Genomic DNA, 27,483 nt, shown 5'->3' on the forward strand with positions numbered 1-27,483 from the left:
AGAGAGAGACACACATATTTGCCAGTGTCTATCAAAACTCAATAGCTGGTGGCTTGAGAGAAAAATATTGTAAGGAGAGACAGAATATGAGGCTTGTTTTAAACCTGAGATATCCTCAACCCATTTATCATCGTCTCTTTCCAAATCTGAACATCCTTCTCTTCCTCCATCCATCCAACACTGTCCTCTCCCTCCTCCTATGTTTCTTTATCTCCTTCTCTTTCTGTTCATATCTCCTTCCCTGCCTCCTGCTCCTCCTGACAGCTGCAGAGGTGACACAGGCCCACGTGCTTCCAGATGAAGTCTAAAGGGTTTATTATTACACCATCAATAATTCCATCCATTATCTATACTCACATATTGAGTGAAGGGTCGTGGTGGCTAAGGACGATTTAAAATGTCCAATTAACCTGTTTGTGTTTATCCATGCAACAGCAGCAGAACCACAAGGACACCTCACAGTACAAGAAACAAAGCAGTGAAGAAGATGGTGATCAACTCCATTCATCAGCAGGGCGATGATCAAAGCTCCTGGTTCAGGACTGTGGACAGCTCCCTCACTGGTGAAACTCTGAGCTTCAGCACCACGGTCAGCGACTCACACTTCTGCCCTCCTTTACTCTCACTACGTCTTTACTTAAATCACTGATCACAAAAACATTGGTTTATTATGAAAGGCCCAATATGGAATCAATACTTTATCAGTCTGTCCTGCTCTTTTCAAACCCCTTCACCTCCTTTAGTAATGCAGTAGTCTGGTGAATAGCTGTTACTGCTGATGACTCCAACATCCCACATTAGATACTGTGAGTGAACTGAGTCTGGGTTCAATTTGCTTCTTGGTGTTATAACTACTTCTGTGATAACAATCTTTTCTTAATTTCTCATCTCGACGTTGGATGAGCTTTTCTCAGTGGTGCTCTGGGCTGACATGTGGTTAGCCGGTGTTTTCTTTTCTAAAATATATTTGTGTCATATGTCAGTCTGTTGTCAAAATTATGTCCCATTTATGAGACATCTTCCACCACAAGTCAAAACATTTTTCAGAATCACAGAGAAGGTCAAACCTTTTAAAGCAGATGTTTTCTAAATATTTCTAACATTAAGTCAGTCGGACGTTTCATTTAATGAAGTAATACAGCCGCAGACAGGGAACGCAGACAGAAAACACACACACTCAGACAAATGGCTGACTAATACAGCACATGTATGAAAAACATTCTCTTTCTCTTGCTTTATATGTTTAGTGTAACTAACAATCAGTGGATCTGTGTACAGAAATGTTAACATAACATAATCACATCAGATATGAGCATGTGGCAGTTTCAGTGCTTTGTGAAGCATGTGGTACCAGACAGCCTTAGTACCATTCTCTTAAACAAAGTTAACTATTGATAAGGTATCATTAACAAATAATTTACCAATGCTTAATAGATCAGTGACGAGCTGTTGTAGTAGTTAAGATTTCCTCTTAGTTGCCATGTTTTTAAAAGCCTGCAAAATCACTTTAATTCCTCAATGAAAGAGATTTTGCAGGCTTTTGAAACATGGCAACTAAGGAGATACATTTAGTGTTTTATTAAATCTATGATATGGTATAATCCACGTTAATTAACATGCATGTTTTAACATATGTTATGACACATATATGTGAGACTTGAGCACTTTCAAACCTGCATAACAGTGCCACTTAGGTTCAGTTTAATGGTATATGGCGACTACACAGTCTGGTTAACTAAATACAAAAAGTTCTTAGTCAAAGCAGATCCTTTGATGCCAAAGTATTTACCACACACACACACACACACACACACACACACACACACATGCACGCACATGTGAACACTTACAATTACCATATGCTGTTGTGGCGTCTTTGTATCTGAGGCCTAACCTGTATAATAGGTGTCACATTAGCAAGACAACAAATCAAACCATCCTTCATTTCCCAGGCTTCTCCTCTGCTCCACAGCTGTAGGCCTCTCTTTGTTGTCAGGGGAGTTTCTAATTAATATGATAAATAAGATGGCGGGTTCAACTCCCCGATGCTTTTTAATTGGAGGAAGCCTTGAATGGCACGCGGGCAGAGGCAGAGATTAGCGGGTTATTTGTGGGTGTTTTGTATGAGGAGGGGAGAGAGAGAGAGAGAGAGAGAGAGAGAGAAAATTTTTATCCTCGCAGTGATTTCCTGCCTCATTGTGATACTCGACTCAATGCTCATAACACACACATACACACACACACACACACACACACACACACACAGAGAGCACAGTGGGATTTGAGAGACAGCTCACGTCTGGTTGCATGAGCCACCATGTTAGCGCTTCCTGATGATCAAAACCACATTCACATAGTTCCGTTTCCCCCATCGGCTTCAATGACACACACACACACACACACACACACACACACTATTTATTTAACAGTTTTAGACCATCTGCGAGTGCACAAACAGTTGGAGTTGGAGCTTTGCAACTTTACTCATGTTTTGCAGCGCAGGACGTGTGTGTGTGTGTGTGTGTGTGAGTGTGTGTGTGTGTGTATCCTTCACGGTACACTACGCACCACCTACAGAACACAAGAAAATCGGTCGAATATCTGACAGCTTTGCCTCAAGCGTCTACGTATCACCAGCCCACTTCTCTTCAACACACACACATTCCAACACACACACACACACACACACACACTACTCTGATCTCCTCATCCTCAGCTAATCCTGCTCCATCTAAATCGGAGCAAACAGCCCGGAGGGAACAAACCACCATTGTTTTGTACCCATCTAATCCTTCTCTCCATCATTCTCATCTCCTTCTTATGTCTGACAAGGCTCCTCAACATCAGTGAAGATCAACAAAACCACAACTCTGTGTGTGTGTGTGTGTGTGTGTGTGTGTGTGTGTGTGTGTGTGTGTGGTGAGAGAATGGTGAAACAACCACAGCAAACCAAAGGGGATTTAACTCCAGTTTCTTCAGGCCTATTTTAGTGTCGCGTGTCAATACTCAACAACTAAGAATATCCCGTCTGGCTGGACAGTCAAACACCCCCCCCCCCCCCCCCCAGCACACACACACACACACACAAACCCACCCCCACTCCCCCCATCTCTTTCTGAGAAATTAAGAGCGTAAAGTAAATTCTTCTTCCTGGCACCGCTGATGGTGTGAGAAAAAGGAGAAAGGAGAAAGAGGGAAGGGACAAAGGATGTAGAGGAGCAGGGAGAAGGAGATAGGAGATGACAAGAGATTATTGGATGAAGGAAAAGACATAAGGAGGAGGCGATGGAGAGGCTGGACGAGAGGAGTGGAGAGCTCAGATGAATAGAAGAGGAGAGACAAAAAAATAAAGTGGGGAGGGAAGGCAGAGCAAAGTTGGGGAAGAGAAAAGAAGACAAGATGAGGGAGAAGGAAAGAAAGCAGGTGATGGGAAGAGAGCAGGAGAGGAGATGAGAAAGGAGAAAGAAAAGGATATTAAAAGAGAGGTATTGCTGATCAGCTCACCTGTGTTGGGGACCAAAAATAAGAAAAACTCATATATGTGACTCACTGCTGCAACAGAGAGAAAAGTGGAGTCAGCTGAGCATGATGCTGCAGTCTGCTCAGCCTCCCTGCTCTACAGTCTGTTTATAACCCCAGCTCCATGTGCTCCTCTGCACTGGAGACCCACACTGCCTTTCTCTAAACGGCAGACTTGAACTTTGATCCCGGTTAGGTCCGGTAGGTTTGTGTACAAGCGGAGGGAGATGTGAGATTGTTTAAGGGGGAATATGGGGAGACGCAAGAGGGGAGGTGATTGGAAGGGGGTGAAAAGGAGATAGAAGAGGAGCATAAAGGGGAGGAAGGAGATGATGAGGAAGGTGAAGGCATAAAGTGGCAGAAGAGAGGAGGCGAGACAAGAGGAGATAGAAAGAAAAGAAACTCAGAGGAGAGAGGAGACGACACAAGATATAGACACAACAGAGGGGGGAGGTTAGAGAGGAGAGACGGGGAGAGAAGAAGATAAGAGGAGATATAAAGAAGAAGAAAAGGTGGAGAGGAGACAAGTAAAGGAGAGAGGACTAGAGCAAGTAGGGGTGAGGAGAAACTAGGGGAGGAGAAATGAGAAGGGGGGAGGAAAGGAAACAAGGAGAGGAGATATAAAGACGAGAGGAGTGAAAAAAAAAAGACACACACACACACACACACACACACACACACACACACACACACACACACACACACAGTTGCCACTTTGCCACAGCAGCATTTAAAGCTGTAATGACAGGCCAGAGAGTGATAAGAGACTCTGAGTGGAGAGGCCACTATAGCTGCTCTCCTCTCCCTGCTAACAACTGTAATTATCCAAACTCCACACTCACTACTATTGATCTCTCCCCCCCCCCCCCCCCCGAGTGTGTGTGTGTGTGTGTGTGTCTCTCTCTCTCTCTCTGACAGGGTGACAGTGGAGTGCGTCCCTCTCAGCAGAAGAGTTGTTCACACCTGCTGCCAGTAGATGTGGAGAGCAGCGACAAGGACTTGGACAAATACGTGACAGCCACAAAACACAAATATTGGTGCAGCTCCGATGTTTCCCTCGTTCACGCTGCGTGTTAAGTATGAGGTGCGTGTGTGTGTGTGTGTGTGTGGACACTCTCATGTCTCTCACACCTGGTTTGGAGAACGTGGCCAACAGCTTAGCAACAACAGTGTCATCACATACAGCGCAATGGGTCTGTGTGTGTGTGCATGTGTGTGTGTGTGTGTGTGTGTGTGTGTGTGTGTGTGTGTGTGTGTTTGTGTGTGTGTGTGTGTGTTCTTCTCTATTAAAATGTCCTCATAAAGATGGAGAGATTTAAAGTTTCAGTTGAGATATCTTATTTTGAAAGGTTTACAGTGCAGATTATGTTCCTGGATTACACTGATGCTAATAGTATGGTATGTAAACAACAAAACAATCCGAACCCAAGGTTCAGGAGCTTTCAACCATGTTACACAGTCTTCTTCAACTGATGGATTTTACTCAGTTGTCATGGAGATGGATCTGTTGCAATGATAGCTCAATCGCTACTGTAATCTTTTCCACAGCGCCTCTAGGATCTCCCATCTCTGCTGGCTTCCATTCCTGATGAAGACCACGGAAAATAGAGCTGAAAGGTGTGTAACAAAATGCAAGTAAGCTGGAGCTGTCAACGTGTTGAAAGAATGTCTCCATGCTCTGTTCGGTTGGATCAAATGAAGTTTAAGACTGACTTCTGTAGGGACGTGCTGACGTAATAACAGAAGGTGAAGAAGGTGTCTTTAGTTAATAACTTGATTCTGTCATACAGCGTGTTAACGGGCAGATTGAGGAACAGGGGTCAGTTAAGAAACCCGTGTAAGCATCTTAGTAGTGACGTCTTACTCTGTCTATGTGCATGTGAAGGTAGCTAAGGTTTGGTACCTCTTTCCTCTGCAGCACATGTCAGGAAGCTTTATATTTTACATTCACCTGTTATAATCAGATCATGGAGTTATAAGAAAAACAAGAAAACAAGTCGGTAAATGCCATACAATGACATATTAAACAAAATATAAAATGAAAGCAGCCCTAAGAGAAGAAGAAGCTTGTCATGTCAGTAATGTTGCGCCGTGTGTCGGCCATGGCGTCTGACCTACGTGTAGCAGAGCAGAAACACCACAGCGATCTAGTTAACCCAAAGTCCTCCCCACACACACACACACACACACACACACACGGCACGACACCTTGTATCTTTTGAAAGGGAAAATGTTTGACGAGTCCTTCACAGTCCAAATCTGTTAGAGGATCATGAAAAAATGGAACATGAACACACCTGACTGACAACAACCTTGTGCAGGTGTGAGAGGATGACATTAAATGCGTCCTTCCAGCTGACTGAGATAAGATTTCGGGCATTCCAGTTTCTGATGGTGTTCAATTGTGTGGCTTAATAACACTAAAGCTCCAAAATCAGTGAAATCAGGAGATAACAAAATACCTCCCTGACACTGACCAAAGATAAAGACGGTTATTTTAATTAGCACTTAAGAGGAGACATTAGGGGAAATTAGGCCTAGTTTTCGTCAAACCACTAACCTTGTCAAATTCTTCGCACGAGCTCAAATATAATCTGTTTCCCAGATTTGTTAAGTGGTTTGACCACCTGCTGTGCTTTTCTCTGTGCTTCCTCTTAAAAAAAAAAAAGAAGACACTTTCAAATTGAATGAAACATTTATTTTACCTTTTGATTTTCTACTTCTAAGAATGTTGAAAATAAGTTCAGCATTACTAATTAAAGTTTATATTAGCTCTTCACTTGACCAAAAAAAAAAAAAAAAAAAAAAAAAAAAAGTTAAAACAACAAAGCTTTAATGTTGGTTTTTAATGAGGGACACTAACACTAACAAGTCATTATTAGAGGAGATAAAGGTGTAGAGAATGTGTTTCCTACTGTGTCAAAGACCTGCAGAAGAAAAATAACAGTCAAATTGAAAATGTCACGGCTTTAAGTGTTTGAAACTAATCAGGGCGAGTGTCATTATAGAAGGCCATAGGTTATCCGGCAGCCTGACAGAAGATAACCTTCAGGCAGACCCAAGATAAAGCAAAAGGTTTTTTTTATAAAGCAGTGCGTGGGGCTGACACAGCAACACACACACACAACACACACACACACACACACACACACACACACAAACACACACAACATGGTGGTCACACACACACAGCACGCGAGACACACGCACACATAACATATTATATATGATAGACTGCGTATCTGAGCATTGTCGCGGCTTTGCGCACATAAATACCTCCACACAGTTAGCAGGAGGATCATTTGTGGGAGATCCAGTCTCTCAGCATCTCCTGTTCTTGCCATACGTGGACCGTCAGATAGTGCCATTCAGCGGGGGGAAGGATTTACAAGTCGCGCCATGGCCTCGACACCCAGACAAAACCCCTCTTTTGTTCCCCCATCACCTGTTTCAGATTTATGACGTCCAATTACAAACGCGGATGCTAACAGTATTCCCCATTAGCCTATCAAATGCTTTAGTGGTTGTTACCTCAAAGGGTTATCTGGCCTTTCAGCAGGGGCGTAACCAATTTATGGCCCCCCCAGGAAGATCTGAACAAAGACCTCCCTGGCTCTGCTTTTTGTTTTCCTGCACTGTTCCCCAAGACAGGTAATTAACAGGGAAGAGTTTGTGGTTAATTTGCGAGATAATTATCTAAATTAAACTGCCTTTCGTCATGCGGGGGGCTCAATCGCTCTCTCTCTCTCTCTCTCTCTCTCTCTCTCTCTCTCTCTCTCTCTCTCTCCTGCGCGCACGCAATCTCTCTCTATCACTTGATGAGGGTGGTCAGGGTATTGTGCCGCTGTAGAAACAAAACCAGTAATGACATGTTCTTCTTTCTCTCCTTTTGTTTTCTCCCGCTTTGTTTTGCTTTTTCTTTGTTTTTTAGTCAGAGAAGAAGTAAATGAAGAGGGTAAAGGAGCAGAGAGAGAGAGAGAGAGAGAGAGGGAAGGATGGCGGAGCACAGAAAGAGAGGGAGATAACTGTGAGAGAGTCAGTTTACTTACAGACTTTACCAGATGACAAAAGAGAACAGTGCCATTAACACACACACTATAATCTGATCTGCAGCAGCTGTTATTTATCAGTTAGCTCTGAATAGCGGCGCTCGTGTGCGAGCTGGCTCAGGAGATCACATCGCTGAGGCGCGATCTGGAGTGGAAGTCCAGGTTTAGTGTGCAGAGTAACAGTCAGTGATTCAAGTCCATTTATGGAGCAGAAATTCCCATACATTTATAAAAACTGATTACAGTCCTGTTAAGAAAACCTATAGACCTTACGTATACGTATAAATGAAACCCTTTATCCTCCATACATTATCCAGGCCATACATCTCATTAAACTACATTACCCATGATGTATCATCCTGTGTCAGGGGTACATGTGCAGTGACTTTTACAGATAGGTAAGCAGAGCCCACATACATGCTGTATTTATCGTTCTAATCGATTTCCAATTGATTTTGGAAATTGATTCAATTGGTCTGCAACTGCAGGTTTGGATCAAATTAAATAAAGAATGTAGATCCTTATGTTTTTACATAGAACCCTAACCTTAAACAAGTAGTTATTATAACAGTCTTTCCCTAACCAAGTCATTTGTGTATTTACATCCAACCAAACCTACAGAGTCCTGCTTTGACCTGAAGTCTGGACAGTAATCTCACGCACCATACTGAAGACAAAGAGGAAACTTTCCCACTGCAAAGAAGGAAACACCTTGATAGGCTGCAGTCAAGTGCTGAGTGTAATAATCAGTGTTGAACAGTGTTGCCAAAATGGAAAAAAAAGGCTCTTGTTTACATTGGTAACCGTACAATAGCACCCACCCTCATCTTTCCAACCAGGTGAGTCCCGCTCTGCCCCTGCACGGCCACCAGCTGCATGTAATCAAGAAAAGAAAACTTATTATTCTCCCTTGTGCTTTGAAATACAAATTTTCTCACTGACATCACAGCTATTCCATATCTGAATCTCAATTACAGGCAGTCATTTATCCACTGATGCAAACCAGAAGCAGAATCACCTTTTAGTCTCCAAAATAAAAGCACAAAGTGCAAATAGTAATGAAAAATATAACGTCTCTTTTAGGTCTTTGTGTACTCACACATTCACAAATGCGCATGATGTTTCTAGTGATGTTGTTATGAGCACTAACATGACCAGAACTGCAACTAAACTGAGGTGTAATTAATATGTTTCTATGTGTTATACTATCATCTAAAAAAAGAAATCACTTAATGGACCAACTAATGGACATAACTACAGCAGAAGCCTGTCTGGGTGCAACAGCAGTCCATCATTGTTGGGAGATCCGGGTGGACGGATGGCATCAGCATGTATTTGACATATGGATTCCTCAAATCAAACTTCCAGCCTCAAGTGAAAAACTTTTTCTTTTTTTTTCTTTTTTTTTTGTGAGAACATGTCATTCGAATTTGCCGTTTCCATGCTGCTTTTCACATTTGCATAAAAATGCCTGGATGGAAACCCAGCTAGTGTGCCTGCGTGTCTGTCTTCCTCTCTCCGTCCACATCCATCCCTCCTCGCTTCCTCCCTCTCTCTCTCTCTCTCTCTCTCTCTCTACTGTATGAAGGAGGGATGATCGCTCCCTGTCACATCTGTTGGCACGTTGCCATCAAGCCCTGACAGGAAAATAACACTCTTCAGGGAAAATAATACACTCGTTCTGCCGTCGGCGCTCCCAGACACATGCCTCGGTGTGTGTGTGTGTGTGTGTGAGTGTGTGTGTGTGTGTGCATGCGTGCGTGCGTGCATCTAAAAGCCCTCGTCGCTGCTGTCAACCTGAGTACAAAGGATCACTTTATATGATTAGTATGCATCTCTGAAAAACATATTGAACAAAAAGCCCTGCCCCGAATGCTGCTCCACGCCAATTAATGGATTAAGAAATTATTTTGAGGCGAGGCTTGTTGTGAGACAGCTATGATATGTGGCTGGAGAGGCATTTCTGTTGTGGTGACTGCCAGCTATAAGGCCAAATGCATTTTGATCACACAACAGCAACGTATACAACCAGATATTTGTCTTTACTGAGTGACAAAGCCTTTAAAACATCCTTCTTCCCCCCATTTACGGCAATGAAAAACAACTTTGTTCCTCTACAAAGGTTGATGTAAAACACCCTCTGGCAGCCATATCGAAGGCCCCTTGAGCAGCAACACTCATTTACTGTGGAGATTCAAACCGGTAACCTTCCAGTTCACTTCAGGCTGTGTTGTCAGCCACACACACACACACACACACCATCATCCCAGTGCTGTTCAGAGGACAAAAGCCGCTTTGACACAGCAGTTAACCCAAGCCTGACAGAGCCCTGGACCCCCTTTAACCCTCTGCTCGCCCGGCTCTCACTCCTGTGTTAAGAGCTGCGTTTATAGATTTTGGAAAAAGCTTGAAAATAGAGATTGAAATCGACTTTGCCCCGAGAATGACATTTGATTTCTTACTTAGCAGTACTCCATTTAGTGTGCATGTGAGTGTTGTCTGTTCATGTGTGTATCAGGTAAGGGTGTGGGAGAGGGGGGGGGGTTGTATGAGAGAGAGATCTAACCATGTGAGTGGTGGGTGGCTGCACAATGAGATTTCTTGTCTTTCTTTTTACATTAGGACATGTAATTGTTCTTAGTGGCAGATAAATGAGAAACATTATTTTTTCCAGCTCCACGCCTGCAACTAACTATTATTTCTGTTAGTAAATCTGTCAATTCTTTTTTTTTCTTCTAGTTAATCATATAGTCTAAATACCAGAAAATAGTGACAAATCTCCATCACAATTCCCCACAGTACAAGGTGATCTTCAGATTTTGTCCAAGTAATAGTCCAAAAGGTAAAAATTATATTTAAAATGATATAAAAAAAAATCAGAAAGGCAGAGAATCCTCACACTCTATAGAGAACTATGGGATTGTGTTTGCTTTATAAATAACCTAAAAGGCACTCATATTTACTGCGTTAATTTAGAAAAATGCAAGGATGTAAGCACAAAATGTAAATATTGAGACCCTCTTCCAGACGAGGCCTCAGGATCAGATGATAGACAAAGCGTCAGTGACAGGACTTGAGCATTGATGACGAGCAGTAGCTAAAACTGAGTGAAGTGTCCTGATGAATTGTCAATCTGAGACTTTCCAACTTATAAAGGATCCAAATAGCACAAGCAGCCCCATGTCTATTCAGGCATCTGCACTCACGAGCAAGACTAAAAATATATATACGTGCTCTGGTAATTAGAAATGTATTGAATAGGCTGAAGTGCATGATGTGATACGTGGTCAGAAGGAGAGCATGTGTAGTTACATCAGCCGGCTGATTGATATTCTTATCCATTATAGACCCTGAAGAGAGCTCCATTCTCAATTTCCACCCAACAACATGGAAAATGGCAGTCCATTTTCCTCCACTAATGCAAACAACACAGCTCCTCTAAAATCATTGTAATTGGTCGGACCATTTAGTCTGACTGAATATCTTGTGTAATGCTTGTAGTGGTGTGATGATGAGAGTGTAGTTCCTTCATAGTGAGGGGGTCGGCGTAATGGGGTGGAGCACTGACATGCGGATGGTTGGGAAACCCATTTAAATATATACAGAGACAGATTTGCATTCATGATGCTCGTCAGACAGACAGCTGAAAGGTGACACGTCACTTAGCAGATCAACCAAGCACTTCTGTTTTATTCTCAGCTGTTTGTTTTACAGTAAAAATCCACCTTTTTATAGGAGGATTTGTAGTTTGTTGTTTTTTTTTTTGTCACAGTTCACACACAAATTGACCCAACCAACAGTTCACAAAGGCTTTTACATTCACTGTTCTAAAGACTGCACACACTTTGAGTTTGGGGGGGGGTTAAAAAAGGGGCACTCCACCTGTCATGGAGAGTATTCAGCCCGGTGAGAACAGCTGTCCATGTGGATTTCGAAAGCCCGAAAGAATTACACACTGGAGGCAGGAGTTTGAATGACCTGGATATTTACAAGGCAGGTGAAGATTGTTCCTGCATATACTTGGAGTTGCATTATGGGAAATGTAGGGTACCTTCACCTACTAGGACTAAAAGCATTCCCACTCCCAACTTTGTAGAAGTCCAATGCTAAACTGTTAAATACTATATTGTACTTGATGATGGACAGAAATGTGAAGAATGCACAATATGAACCACGACCTCAGTGTTTCTAAAATCCTATAGCTCCAGTTGTGCTCTCATCCATACTGAATCTGTTTTGACGTTTGACTGTTACTCATCACAGGAAGTAACTGTCAGTCATTTGATGCACAATGACATCCCCATGGATTTATGACTGTACAGTCATTTACAGTGACGTTGGTGAATGTGCAGCGTGGGATTGTTTGGATACATGCAACTTCCTGCCACCACTATCTCGTCATTTAGTAAAGCCCACTTCAACCGGCGAGTTCAATCTTTCCAACCTTGATTTTTTTGACATTGCAGTAAAAGCACAGCCTAAACAAACACCTCATAAAGTTATATATGAATTTACATCCTTGAATTTAAAAGAGAAAAAACTGTGAACGCATCCACTCAATACAAAAGGTTGACACCTGCCGCAGGATAACTGTCCAACAAATTAACAAACTGTGAGTCATGTGCCTTGTTCTTCTTTACAAGCGCGGAGTAGCTTGTGATTAGACACTGCAACTAGAAAGAAAGCAAACAAACAAAAGCAATTAAGTCATCTTTTCCTCTCTGCCTTAGAGCAAAGACAGAAAAGAAGCCTGGTCACCTTCACTCAGCCTTACGCAGAATAGCAGAAACGGAGGAGGACTGAGCTGAAATTGCAAAAAATTGGGTTAAGGAAACGTGTCTATTTGTGTGTTTTACATAAAATATACTTGAACCCTGGCTATATTTGTCGACACATTAGAGGCAGAGAGCGCAGTGTGCTGTGCTGGAGGCCCTCTCACCAGGCTCTGTTTGTCAGCTCCATGTTTACTGCGTGGAGAATGAATGCAGGATGCCGGATATCCATCACATTAACGTGGTTTGATAGCAGCCTGGCACTTTGGGCAATTCAGTCCACAGGAAAGCTCTACGTATCCCATTGGGTTTTTTTTGTTTTTTTTTCTTTTCTGCAAATGGTTCAGATTGCTGCACGCCACTTATGTCTGCAGTTTTATTTTTAAAAACAATTTCAGTGTAGTCGTGTTGGTTTTGGATTTCGCTATTTTATGGAATTTCTACAGTAAAGCTTTTTGTTACCAGCCCTGACAGCGTGTGGCTGGTATTGTTTTCACCTTGTGAGTCTGTGTGTGTGAGTGTGTGTGTGTGTGTGTGTGTGTGTGTGTGTGTGTGTGTGTGTGTGTGTGTGTGTGTGTGTGTGTGATCACGGCAAACTGTGGTCCTGGAGACACCTACTGTACGGGGAACTACCACTGACACAGTTTTGACTTGTATCTGTCGGTCTGTGGACTGCGATGGCGTCACAACGATGCAAGTTACACTCATGAAACTTTACAGGTGTGTGGTTGCGATCAAAATGAAGGCTGAGTTCCAAGATGGGCGCGGTCTGACCCATGAGTGCTGAGTATTCAAGGGTCAGAACGTCAACATGTTAATGGGCGCCACAGCATGGGCGACACATCACAAGATAATCTCTAGTTCAGTTTCTTCTGCAAATCCCAACACTAACTGAAGATGCCAGAAATGATGAGTTTCCGGGCGAGGACATCATTGCAATGAATTGATGATGTTGACTGTGTCAGACATGCAATGAATATTATCAGTGTCACCGTGAAGAATAGGACCAGCTTATGGTTGCACCACCACCAACAGCTGGACTGATGTGGCGCAGTTGGCTGTGGTGAATTGTGGGATACACTAAGCTCTGAATACCACTTCGAAGCAGCATCAGGAAAAGTGCACAAGAGATTCTAAGCTCTCATAATGGCAGTCTTTATTCCACTCCAGCTCATTCGGCCATTACGGTACAGTTAGTCTAAATAACAGCTGAAGGAATGGAATAATGCGCACATAGTGACAGGAAGTGATCTTTCCACCACGCCTATTTATATTTTAATCTCAGCACCCACAAAAAACACCCATATAATCTGTTGTGAAGGCTATTTCCTCATTTACAGTGCACGGCCAGAATCCACCCATATGCTTAATATGATTCATATTTTACAGTATTTTAGTTGCTGCAAACTGTGTTATAAAAAAAAAAAAAGAAACTTAGGAGCAGGAATTGTGTGTTTCTTGTTTGTAGCAGCTGTGATGTGATGTAAAATGATTTTTGAAAAATTCTGAATGTCAGGTTCATTTTTTTGACGTCAAAATTACATAATTGTTCTGCTCATGTTGCAGATTTGGTGTGTGTGTCGTGATTTAAAAAAAAATTCAAATAGCATCTCCTTTCCTGATCAATCTGACTTTAATGTATCAAACAATATTATCAAGGCTCTATTGACAGACGATTGTGTCTCTCAAAATATAACATTTTCTAAACCAAACACACTTCACATACAAAATTTTATTCAGAGATTTTTTTGCCCTCAGATTGAATATTGAACTACAGTTGCTTTAATTTTATAAGGAACTGAGCAACACACTACAAGTTGTGTACATCACATGTTTGAATTCAGTCCTCTTTATGTTACAATGCCCACCAGCAGGTTCCCACTGTGCACTGTGTGTAAGATGTACACAGCAATAAAATAATGCAGGCTTTGATTTTGCTGCGTGGGGACTGACTGGAAAACACCTGTTTGCAGGTGTTCGACATAAAAAAAGTTTCGAAAACACAGGGGACTACAGTCACCAAGGCTTCAGTTTTCAACAAGCTGACTTAAGGTGGATATCAAGCTCCCTCTAGTGAGCAGTTTCTACAGTCCTCATGGGGAAAAAAGGAAAGACACAGTGTCTCCTAATTCTGATATGGTGTAGACCAAAATCATAAACTAAAATACAGAAAATTAGTATTTAGATCATTGTATTGGGAGAACTATATTTTAATTGTTACATAAATATTAAAAATTTTGCACAAGAACATTCATCCAGGCAGACTTGTGTCTTATCAGGAATTTCTTCCAGCAGTGGTGGGGTTGCACTGGGGGACTTTGGACTCTTGACCTCAGGATTTCTAAAATCCTGCCACAGCGCTGCAACATTTTCCATGGATAGTTTGCTTTGAAACTTCGTATGTCGACCTTTAAAAGGTGATGACATTTTGCTTAAGAGTGAAATAAAATCCAATAGTCACAGGAAAAGAACTTGAACTTGAACTAAAACATGCTCATGATAGCTGATTTAAAGGCATCAGATTATAAGAAATAAGACAACATCTACTTCTGTGTAATAATGTGTTTGTGTTTGTACATGTAATAGAATTTAAAGGGATGTAAAACAAATCTGACTTTCACTGTGACGCCATCCCCAGCTTCTTGTTTGTTAGACTATGCTGCCATCTAGTGGCTAAATCACAACTTACACCTTTTCTTCATATTAATCAGCACTGTGTCCTCCAGGGACATGCCAATCAGGAAAGTGGAGACAAGTCCATTAGTTCCATTTGGGATTGCGTCTGCAGTTACCATATATAATTGTGTTGTGAATATTTTAGAACTGTGTTGAACCTACTGAATATAATTTTGTCAGTTTCTGTTCAAAGTGAATAGTGAATGTTTCTTACATTCACATACAGATACGAGCTCCAATCAGACAGCCACAAATGTTTCTTTTAGTCTTGCAACATCTGTCTTTTATTCTGGTCATTCAAACGTCATGAAATCTGTCAAATGATTCTTCTGAGGACACAAGTTTCAGGTCAGTCTGGTCAGGAAGGCACGTCTTTTAAGATCAGAACTGCAGCAATTTAATTTCATTATCGATTAATCTGCCTGTACTTGTATTCAAAACAGTCTAAAGACAGAAGGGAATTATAAAGCAGATGACTGGAGGAAGAAATGACGATGATCAGACATCAAGAGAGAGACCTATGCTCTCAGGAGATATGAGGTTTGAGAGGTCAACATCTGACCCCCTGAGTGGGATCTCAGTAAATATAACATATAAAATGAACCATAAGTACAGTATCATACAAATTCTCTTTTTAACAATGCAACAGCACAACATGAACTAAAAAAAAAAGTTAGTATGTCCACATCACTGAGTCTGATCATCTTCCAGAAGAAGATACAGACACAGCAACTAACGGCAGCGGAAAGCTTTTGTGATTCATTGCATGTGTTTTTGGTCTCAGGTTGTGCTTCAAGTACGGAGGTGTACTTGTGTTTACTACAATATGTCAACTGATCATAGAAACACTTTGGTTGCTGAGGTTTTGCGGCGGCCCGTGCACAGCCCCTAGGCTCAATCTAGTTGCCTTGAGCTGGACAAAGCCTCACCGAATACCTGAAAAGGCTGAACTGAGGGAGCAAAGTGAGTTTTTTTTATGCAAAGCTTCCAGGGCTTGTGGAGAACCTGCCCTTTGAGCATTATATGCAGGTGGAGAGGGGAAAAGCTAAAGGGGAGCGGCAGGGAAAAGCTTGCAGCTCCAAACTTTGAGATACCTTTTTAAAATTCAGGTGGATGCCAGTGGACCAGGATTTGTGACCAATTGAATTATTCAGTTGTGGAAAAAGAAAACACTGGCATTGATCTGATCCCCTACAGTTTTTTGATGTATATGTGGGCGCAGGGTCACCAACAGTCACAATGTGAACTGATTGAAACCCCCAGACTTTCCTGACAAGCGTGCAGAAGAAACAACCAACAGCGGGTTCGCCGGGTTGTTGTCCCTGCAACAGCACACACAGAACATTTGTCACAGCAGAAGTCAGGAGGATGTGATGGCAGATGTTCTGTCTCGGACTTGGTTTGATACTTACAGGTTTCTGTTCTTTCGGGTCTGCTTGGCTCTCTGTTTTTCTTTTGCTTCTTGCTTGCCTGTCTTCCTGTGTGCTGCGGGGCTCCGCCTGCCCATGATCGGTGACTGTACGCTCCCGTGAGGAAGAACATAAAAGCCAGGCTTCCTCAGTGTTCTCCCTTTCTCCCTAGATGGCCCAGCACCTGGCACCATGTTTGGTTGAGTTGTTTTTCTTTCTTTTTTTTTTGACCTCCTTTAGTTGCTGTGGCCTGAGCAAGCTGGTCATAAGATTTCTCCTGGCTTGGAAAACATCGCCAGTGAACAATTTCCTCCAAAACATATTTGGGCAAAACCATTTGGTAGCATGTAAACATAATTTCCAGGAGTCGGTGTTTCGCTTTGACGTCATCTACTGGTGCAGAAATACTGAATATCTTCCCGAGCTCGACCCAAACGGACTTAACTCTCAAGACCCCTCGTCTGATTTCAAAGAATATGGACAGACTGCATTTTATATAGCGCCAGTACCCAAGTCACTTCATTCACACATGCGCACACGCCGATGGCAGTGAGCTGTCATGCAAGGTACTAGCCTGAAATATCTGCGGTTCAATGTCTTGCAAAAAAAAAAAAATCAATATGTGAACAGGAGCCAGAGATCAAACCACCAACCCTATAATTAATCCCTTTTAGTAACTTTCCAACTGCTTGTTAGCCACCTCCTCCTTTTAATCCCTCATTAACATCGCTTCTACATTGAACTTCAACATTAACTGTATTATGGTTCATACCAATAACCTGTATCATGGGCTGATGCTGGGTTTCATTATAGATTACAGAGAATTTGATTGAAAACACACCAAGTATTAATTTGCTAGTGTTAAATGAAGAGTTGTAGTTTCTCCTGATGGTCTGACTAACTGGCAGCCACCTCAACATGCTCCTCATTTCATATCTGATAGCTGACATGTAAAAGTGAGAGTAAAATCCTGTCCAAAGTTCATTTAACACACAAAAAGCAGCACTTACATGTTGGCTCAGTCCAGAAAACACCCATATCTCTCCACGTGTCACACGCAGAAAGTGTCCATCCACAAGTTCACAAGTTCGGTCCAAATGATGCGAAGTGCAAGTCTAAGTGTCTTCTTTCTTTTGTTTCTTCCACATCATTAGGTTAATTTAGTTTGGAGCTCCTGCCTTTACCGCGTGAACCTCACTCCTGTGTCAATATGAAGTGATATTCCTCTTATGGATTAAATGTAATTTAAATTCCTTACACTGTTGCACTGTCAGCTGTTTGCTTCAGTCCATTACTCTGGGTTAAAGGGTTAATCCAAGCAGACAAATCACTCTCCACATGCGGATGTTGCTCCATTGAAGTTAGAACAGTACATACAGTATGACAGTGATAAGAAAGTCCTGTTTTTGCTCAATGGGACTTGGGTATCACTCCATCACGCTGCTGATGTTGCAGGTTTTGCACTGCATCACTCGTCTTCTTGTGTCTTCTTTTTGCAGGAAAATCACAAAAATCAAAAGTGAATTGATAAATCCATCATCCATAATCTTCCAAATGAAGGAGAAAATCTTTCCTTGGAGCGGAGCAGAAAAGTGATCCATTCACACCTGTTGGCTGGCCAGGGCAACTCCATTAAAGTTTGACTTCAAAGAAAAACCTGGAGATTGTGAGAGGAAGTTGAGCGTGAGGACCAACAGAGAGGAGGAGGCTGATGGAGAGAACAGAGGAATAGAGGTGAAAGATGTAGAGTTAAGGAGCCGAGCATCCTACCGTCTCCAAGCCAGGACGATGAATGGAAAGCCTGCCTCTCTGCCTCCTTTTATATTCTCTCTTCCCCTGCTGACTCGCTTTGGCTTTTACCCTGGCTTGTGTGTGTGTGTGTGTGTGTGTGTGTGTGTGTGTGTGTGCACGTGGTGTGGAGAGAGACCTCTTTCAGAGCAACAGGAATATATTATAGCCCAAACAAAAGGACCCAGCTTATTGTTTATGAATTACCAGCCTTCCAAAGCCAACAAAGGCCCCCTATTTTCATAGAAAAGTCCATTTTCATTTCAGCTCCATTTGATTACCAGGGCAAAGAAAGTAAAAAGAGCTCTCCGGTCGCAACGTCCCAAAGGGATTCATTCCTCCTTCTCCCGCTCATTCAACACTACTGAAAAGGTTCCTTTATTGCTTCCTTTTCAGGGCCGACGTCAAATGGGCTTTTAGGGGTAAACCAATGACAAAAAATTATTGCTTGGCTATTTTGTACCACAACAGGCTGGGGGGAAGAGAGTCCCGTGTTGTCTTTGTCATCTTTCTTTCCCTTTTCTTTTGCTCCTTTCTGCCATTGGAGAGGAAAATTGCGGAGGCTGGAAATTAATGGCAAGGCTTTGAAGGGCAAGAGAGAGATAGAAAGAAGAGGGAGGCACAATGCAACAATACAAGTCGAATCTAAATTATCATTAGCTGCCAGAGTGAAGGGACAGAAAAGGTACTGTAAGGCTGAGGGGACTTTGAATGTGTGTTTGTGTGTGTGTGTGTGTGTGTGTGTGTGTGTGTGTGTGTGTGTGTGTGTGTGTGTGTGTGTGTGTGTGTGTGTGTGTGTGTGTGTGTGTGTGTGTGTGTGTGTGCGTGCGTGTGTGTGTGTGTGTGTTGTGGGAGCACCTTTACAAAACAAGACACCTGTTGGTTCCATGGCCCAAAACAATGAAACCCCAGTGACTCACTGTCATTTCATTTACAATGGAGCTGTCGATAAGTGTGTTTATGTTTGTGTGTGTGTGTGTGTGTGTGTGTGTGTGTGTGTGTGTGTGTGTGTGTGTGTGTGTGTGTGTGTGTCCTATTCACTATTTCCAGACTTCTAGGTGTGTGTTCAGGCAGAATTAATGATCGGTTCACCTAACAGTTAAGATCTCGGATTGCCAGGTCGGATTTTCACATAAGTTTTTTGAACTTTTAACACAAAACTATACACCCTCTGAGTGCTTTATTAGGAACACCTGTGCATCTGCTTATTCATACAATTATCCAATAAGGCCAATCGTGAGGCAGCAGTGCAATGCATAATATCCTGCAGAGCCAGGTCGGTTAATGTTCACAACAAACACAAGAATGAGGGGGAAATGGCTCCTGTCCACAGTCATTGAGTCAGACTAAAATTTGCTTCCCACTCATTTTCGGAAGGATATGATGCAGGAGGGACATGTGCACTTCAGGCCGTGAAATTGCCTCTGCCCAGAATTCAGTCCGATTGAACTTTTCACATGCAAAATCTCGAGGATCTCCACTGTCCAGCCAGTTTGAGAGAGGGAGTGGGTCTGACTTATCATTCAGGAAATACTGAATGTTTACATTGTTGTGGAGGAGGAGGAGGAAAGCTGCAGTGAGAGAATAAATGATAATCAAATGTTTGATATGAAGATGTATAAATTTACAACCTGAATGCTATGCCCACACCATGTGGCATGTGTGTTTATTTCACGTGGAAAAATTCCCATCCGACTCCACCATGAGCATCGGAGTTCACAAGTCACATATAATGCCATTATCTCAAGCAAGCCCAGCAAGAAGCTGCAGACAAGCCCTTCCTCTTGTTTGAGAGATCTACATTTATTTCTTAAATAGCTGCAACTGCATGACCACCAGACGAAAGACTGAACCCGAAGCCTGCGTATGTATTACATTAGCTCTGAGTAACTTATAAAATGTTGTGAAAAACAATTTTTCTTAAAAGAAAAAGAGATGAAGACTGTCAGCACACACTGACTTTAGAAGATGCTCTTTCATCTTTCGCTTTGCCTCCTTTTTTTGTCCTCCTGGATGAATATTTGGCTCGAGACAAAAGGTGAACCAATCAATTATTCCTCTCACAGGGCTCCGGTGCTGTTGTGAAAAGCGCTGACATTTGAGCTTTCCAGACGACATCTGCAAATTTATATGCCTTCCATTGTGTGAGGCAGCCAGCGCTGTATCAAAGGCTGTAAAAGGCCTTGTCAATTTAGTAAGGACAACTCCACAAAGACTCCTTTCTCCTCTGTTGTTATGGGAATAATGCTTTTCACTCGTGTCCTGCCAAAACCTGTTGGCAATTTGGCCATGTGATGTTACTGATTGCATTGATAACAGACATCTACCAACGGAGACCATCAAACCACTGGTAATGCATTGTCAATCATCAGAAATGATCAACAAAATTCAACAAAAACTTGAACGCATGTGTACAGTAGTTGACTCTGTTTCAACATACTGGAGCTGCCTGAGGCCGCTTGTAATCACTGGCAGCCACACAGACCTGAACAGAGAGTTGACATACACTTCCATACTCCACCTAACCAGCACAAAACCCCCCACATCCTGTCGACATGAGAAGTGGCAGTAAAGGGTTTGTGGTTTTCTATTAATCAGAGAACAGAAGCTGCGTCTGTGATTTAATTGGATATCTCAGGTGCACACTGAGTCATACACCTAACAAGACACAGTATTTGACTGATCAAACAGAACAAATACTACAAACTTATAATACATGAGACATTTCTCCACAAGTAGCGGCAGTGACCCTCAAGAGGTCAGTGAATTTTGAAGTGGGACAACAATCAGCAATATCTAACCAGACAGTGCAGACTTTTAGAAGACTATTTTGAAGACATGGACTAAATCATAGTGTTTAAAGTACTGCTTAAGTTTTGAGGTTATTTTGAAGTCCAACACCCAGTTAAAGATTTTCTAAGAAAGAAATGGATTCAAATTCTTTGGTCCAATGGCTCAGGCTGCTTGGAGGTTCTGATAGTGTGGGATTGATATTTATGAGGCCACATACACACAAATGCTCCAAGAAATACACATCTGGAGTGTCTGACCAAATAGTGCAGACTGTTAGGGGACTGCCAAGTAGATCAAAGCATGTCTTTGGAGTTCTACTCTAAAGAGTGATCAGTTGTGGGTTCAAGTCTCATTTAATCGTATTACTTTTCAGGACCAACATACAGGGGAAAGAGTGAAAAGCTTTGAAAAATACATGTTTTTTACCTCTGACTGAGTGGCTTAAGGGGTTAGAAGGCTACTCTACAGACTAAGAAGTTGTGAGTTCAAATCTCATTTGATCTTACTACTTTTCAGAACAACACCTAGAGGACTGAGTGAAAAGCTTTAAGACAGACTTCTCATTGTGTCTGGCTTGATGGCTCAAAGGGTTAAATACAGATACAGGAGTTTTGAAGACATGGGTTCAAACCCAGGCCGGCCCATGACTTTTCAAGTCCAACATCCAAAGTGTAATGTCAACAGTGTGCCGAAAGCGACAGTAAGGTGGGAATTTAAAACACTTGTTTGAAATCCAGTCACTGTTAGTCTCCGGATCCCCACAGGGATGGGTAACCACCCATCTTACAATCTTTAGAGAAAGACTCTAACACCTTCAGCTACTAGTCCATAACAATGAAATTATTCTTTTCAAAGTTTAGTTTCCTCTCAGTGTCCGATACAAAGTTCATAATGATTGGCTGACATTTTACAATACAACATGTAATACTTGATTTAAGGCATGCAGCCAAACCCTCTGTTCTCCTTCCTTATGTACGATCCGGAGTTCCCCTTGTAATAAAGTTCATTGGATTCACCACCTCCTGTGTGCAGTACGGACTTTCAACTTGGCTTGGAGGCATGCACGGATGGGACCAGCGGATGGGAGCCACTGCTACACAACATTTGGGTAATGTTCATTCATAATTAAATACACTAAAACACAATATTAATAGTAACATTTAATGTCTTTGGTGTAGCTCTTCCATTTAACGTCAGTCATTCATAAGGAAATCACAATTTGGTAGTCCTATAAATTCAACATTAACAATTATCATACACTTAGACTAACTTAGGCAAGCCCATCACCCACAGTCTGCAGTATGTCTGTTGACTTTCAAACATTTAACAATACATGTATCCTTCATAGGAAATTGATAGGAAGAGGCAAAGAAAACTCAAAGCAAAGTCAAGGGGGAAGAGGCTAATCAGTGCTTTGGTGAGGAATTTACAAACAATTTGTGTTTTGTTGTGACTTCAGGTCTTTTGGTCCCTTTTCTCTTATCATTCTAGCAGCCTGGACAAAAAACATTTACATATATAATAAACACATTGCTTGTTCTTTTCTTTAATGCAAATCACTTCACACGAATCATGTATTGGATGGCCAGACTCAACCAGTCAATATTTATAACAGATAAACGACACTCGTAAGGCTCATTTTTTTACATTGTTCACGTGCAGCTAAAACATATAACAATCTAGAAAACATCAAATTTGCTTTTATTTCTCTCACATGGGGAGACGGCTGTGTTTCAACATGAGCCGTCAACTGATCAGGAGCCTCTGTGATGTCTGCACAGCAGTAAGAGGGATTTCTTTATCTGCACATGCTTATTACTCTTAACACAAACAAGAAGTGGCACAAGGATGATTTCATATTAGCAAAAATATTTTAATAAATATGGCATTTTCATCTCAGTTAAGTTAACCTCACACTTAAAAATACAAACTACACTGTAAAATTCATCACTTCTTAGCTCAATAAAATATAATACACTTCCCAGAATTAAGGACAATCATCCTCATCCAAATATTCATTGTTTTGCTGTTATTCATTTGGGCAATTAATTCATCAAACCTACCGTTATTAAAATATCATTTGGGCATTCTCATTCCATTCCAGTGTCAATGTAAACCTTCTCTATTCCATGTACATTTTTATCACAAAGGATTTCATGGCCAATAGCAGGCCTCAGCTTTGACCGACGTCCTGTATGTCACCTTTGCTCATTGTCTGGACGCTCTGGAGCACCTGGAAACATCACGTAGGTACATTTTTACATAAACTTCAATAATTCATCTGAATAAATCTAGCATTTACAATGCATTTATAACTTTAGATTCAAATTTTTTGCTGCTACAAACGGTATGTTCACCGATTTACTTGCTCTATACAACCGTTTAAATCCATATTACATTTTAAAATTACTTCAGTACAAAACTACTACACAATAGTCTTCATTTTTATTCACTTCAGCATATGCTCTATTTTTCAATTTCATTTCATTTTCATAGATAGATCATACTGTTTACTATTTATATTACTATTACTTATTCAGAAATCCATGAATTTAGAACAAGACTTGTGTATCCAGCCTGCCCGGAGGGAATACCGGGGTCGCCCTGGGCGCAGGCTGGGTTGGGGCCGGTGGGCGAGCGCCGTGGTTGGCCGGCTAGCCATGGAGCCGCAGTTTGTCGGTGGTTTACATCTAACAGCAGTATTCGAACTACCGTTCCTTTATGGAAGTCTGTGGGACGGGTGCTGGAAAGTGCTCGAAAGGGAGACTCGCATTGTCTTATTAGTGGCAGATTCAAGTCACGTGGGAATTGCAAGCATGACGTGGAGGGGTGTGGTGGGAGGAAAGGCTCCGATCTGACACGATGGTGTTTCAGTTGATTGGACTTTGTGGCTAGTCGAGTTGGCCCTAATAACACCTAATGTTTCAAACATAGGATGTGCATAAGGTGCACATGGCACCCAGAACCCAGGTTGCGTCTATGATACCTTTGTAGTTGTATCATCAGAGCCTGCGGCGTATGTTTTGGACACACTCGGGTAAGAGAGGAGCATGAGTTTGTCTGACCACATCTGGTGGTGAGTGGATCAGATGGCGGGGGAAAGACGCCGCGCAGAATTACCTGGAGGCCACAAAGGTTGTGGGGTCTGCTGGGAAAGCGCTGGAGAGAGATTCGTCAAGATAATTGTGTTTCACTCACGGCTCCGCAGATTTTGAATCGGTCGCGAGGGCAGTAAGGGGAATTGAAGTCGAATGGGCCTTGTCCGCTCTGCGTTGTTGGGCGGTCTGTGTGAGCTGCGGCGCAGGGTAGCTGGGGCAGTGTGGGGTAAGCGTATAGAGCCGGAAGTAACCTGGTGGAAGAGGTGTGGGGGACAGCCTCGGCTGAGAGAAGGAGATAAAGGGGTGGTTGAACTGTGGGTCTCCGGAATCAGCTGGAGCTTGGTTACTGGGGGGCCAGAGTGGATGCGCATATGCGGCAGTTGCTGAGCGATAAAAACTCAGAGGTGGAGAGGAGTATTCGAGATGAGACTATGGAGGTAAGACTATCCGATTGCATCCAAAGGGTTTGGCAACGTCGGACGCCACTGGGGGGAAGGCGCAAACTGCTCAGCAGCGTGTTTTAAGGGGGGGTGGCTGCTGTAACTGGGGATATAGTTGGACGGTGCAAGGAATATTTGAGTGAGCCTCCAGTCAACCAACACAGTATTACGTGGGGAAACAGAGAGCAAGGGACATTGGGGATGGATGGTCTATCTCGGGGCAGGAAGTGCTGAGTGTAGTGAACTCTGCCCCAATGTCCAGAATGTTGCAAGGCGTACCAAGACGTCCTACAACATCCAGAGCCTTGAGATACCAGGGCGGATCTCATCAACCCCCGGGGTCCACCACCGCGCAGTTGTTTCACTACTCAGGACTTCTGCCGGAGATTTGACCATCACAGTGTCTGTTTCCTACGGACTACGTGTTGGTGGATTGAGGAGCTCCTCAAAGTATTCCTTCACTCCGACTATATCCAGTTGACGTCAGCAGCTCCCGCCCACTGTAAACAGTGTGAGCGAGTTGCGCTTCCCCGAGGCGCCGGACGGTTTGCCAGACCTCTTTGGAACCAATCGATAGTCTTCCTCATAGTCTCACGAATCCTCGCACGCCTGGAGTTTTTGCCTCAGCAACTGCCGGTGGCTGCGACTCCACTTGGGCCGGTACCAGTAGCTGATTCCGGAGAACCCACGGTAAACGCCTTAGGCCTTCTTTCAGCCTGACGGCTTCCCTATGGTGGTCACCAGCGGTACGGGGGTTACGCACGATGGAGCTACCTCGGCCGCAGCTCAAACAGCGCTCAACACAGCAGAGCGGAAAAGGCCCATTCGGATCAATGTCCTACTGCTCGGACGCGAATCAAAACTGTGGAGGGTGAGTTGAAAATCATTTGACGGGTTTTTCTGCAGGCTTTCCAGCAGACCTCCAAACTGTTTGGGCCTGCAGGTCTGCGGGCGTTCCCCGCCATCTGATCACACTCACCACAAGTGGTGGTCAGTTGACAACTCTGCTCCTCTCTTTACCAGTGTAAAAAATAGGCGCAGGTCTGATGATACGATACAAAGTTGATCATAGACGGCAAGCTTGGGGTGTCCTGGTGATGTGCACTATGGAACTCTCTTATGTTTGAACATGGTGTTAGTTATGGAAAGCTGTGACTAGCAAGAAGTCCAATAACTGAACACTAACGGGTTAGATGGGCAGGCCGTTCTCCCGACACACTCTCAGGTCATGCTGTATTGCCCACGTGAGCGTTGAAGTCTCCCCAATAAGACAATGGAGTCCTTTCGGGGATTTCCAGCACGTCAAGGATCAAAAGGCGGGTATTGAACTGACTGTTTGTGATAGCGCACGACAATGGCGGGCTCCATGGCTAAGGCGCCAGGCGCACGCACGGCCCACCCAGGCCTGGCTCCAGGGCGGAGGCCCCTGTGAGTCTTGCGGCTGGGAACAAGTTTTGTTCGTATAATTCATTGGGATCTTCTGAATAAGTAATAGTAATAGTAATAGTGAATTAGCAGTTTCTATGAAATGAAAATGAATTGAAAAGTAAAGATATGCTGAGTTGAATAAAAATGTAAGACTATTGTGTGATGAGTTTTTGTACTTGAATGTATTTTAAATGTAATATGGATTTAAAGGTTGTAGAGCAGAGTAAAATGGTGACATACCGTTGTAGCAGCAAAAGAGTGAATTAAAAGTTATAAAGTGATTGTGAATTAGGATTGATTGAGATGAATTGATATGAAGTTTGTAAATTGTGACCTACGTGATGTGTTGTCCAGGGTGTCCAGAGGGTCGACAGTTGAGCAAAGGTGACATGACAGGAGGTGGTAGAGCTGAGGCCTGTGATTGAGCATGATCCTTGTGTGAAAAATGAACATGGTAGAAGGGTACATATGCACTGGTATGATGATGATGCAAATGATATTTAATAACTGGGTAAGAGTTTTGATGATTAATTGCAATGATAACAGCAAAGCCAAGTGAAATTTGGATGAGGAGATTGTCTAGATTTGGGGAAGTGTGAGTTTTATTGAGAAGAAGTGATGTGATTATCAGGTGGTGGTTTGTATGTTTTGTAGGGCTTGGAGGGTAGATCTTAAGGAATGAAAATTGCATGTATTATGTAAAATTATTTTTGCGCTAAATGATAATCTCTCTGTGGCACTTTGTGTTTGTGTAAGAGTAAAAGATGTGAAGATAAAAGAATTCCTTTACTGTGTGCAGACAGTCATGGTCTGAGGCAGTTGAGTGCGATGTTGAGAAACAGCGTCTCCGCCTGTGAGAAGAAATAAAGCAAATTTGGTGTTTTGAGATGTTGTAAATGTTTGAGCTGCAGTGATCAATGTAAAAATGAGCCTTAGAAGTGTGTTTTATTGTTAAATATTGAAGATGGTTGGATCGTGGCTCCATACAGGTGAGTTGTGGTGATTTGCATTAAAAGAAGACACAAGCATGTTTATTATGTAAGTGTGTTTTGTGTCAGGCTGCTAATGAAGAGAGAAAAGGGGACAGAGAGACTGAAGTTGCAACACCAAATGTGGTGTAAAGATTCTCCCAAAGCATGTATGGCCGTCTTCCCTCTGGGATTTGCTTTGGAGTTTTCTTGCCTCTTCTTACATTGTCCTATGAAGGATAATATGGAGTTAGATGTTTTGAAAGTAACAGAGAACTTGAGCATGTGGGTGAACTGGGCTTGCTAAGTTAGCTAAGTGTGATAATTGGTTAATTTGAAATTGTGAGACTACAAATTGTGATTTCCTTTGACATGATTGGAAGTTAATGGAAGACTACACAAAGACATTAAATGTTACTTATTTTGATAGTTGTTTAGTGATATTTAATTGAATTGAAATTACCCAAATGTTTGTAGCATGTGCTCCATCCGTGCTCCATCCGTGCTGCCTCCAAGCAAAGGTGAAAGGTCCGACTGCCAACA

The sequence above is a fragment of the Seriola dumerili genome, unplaced genomic scaffold, assembly GCF_002260705.1.
Source record: "Seriola dumerili isolate Sdu_G_001 unplaced genomic scaffold, Sdu_1.0 BDQW01000998.1, whole genome shotgun sequence".
Classification (NCBI taxonomy): Eukaryota; Metazoa; Chordata; class Actinopteri; order Carangiformes; family Carangidae; genus Seriola; species Seriola dumerili.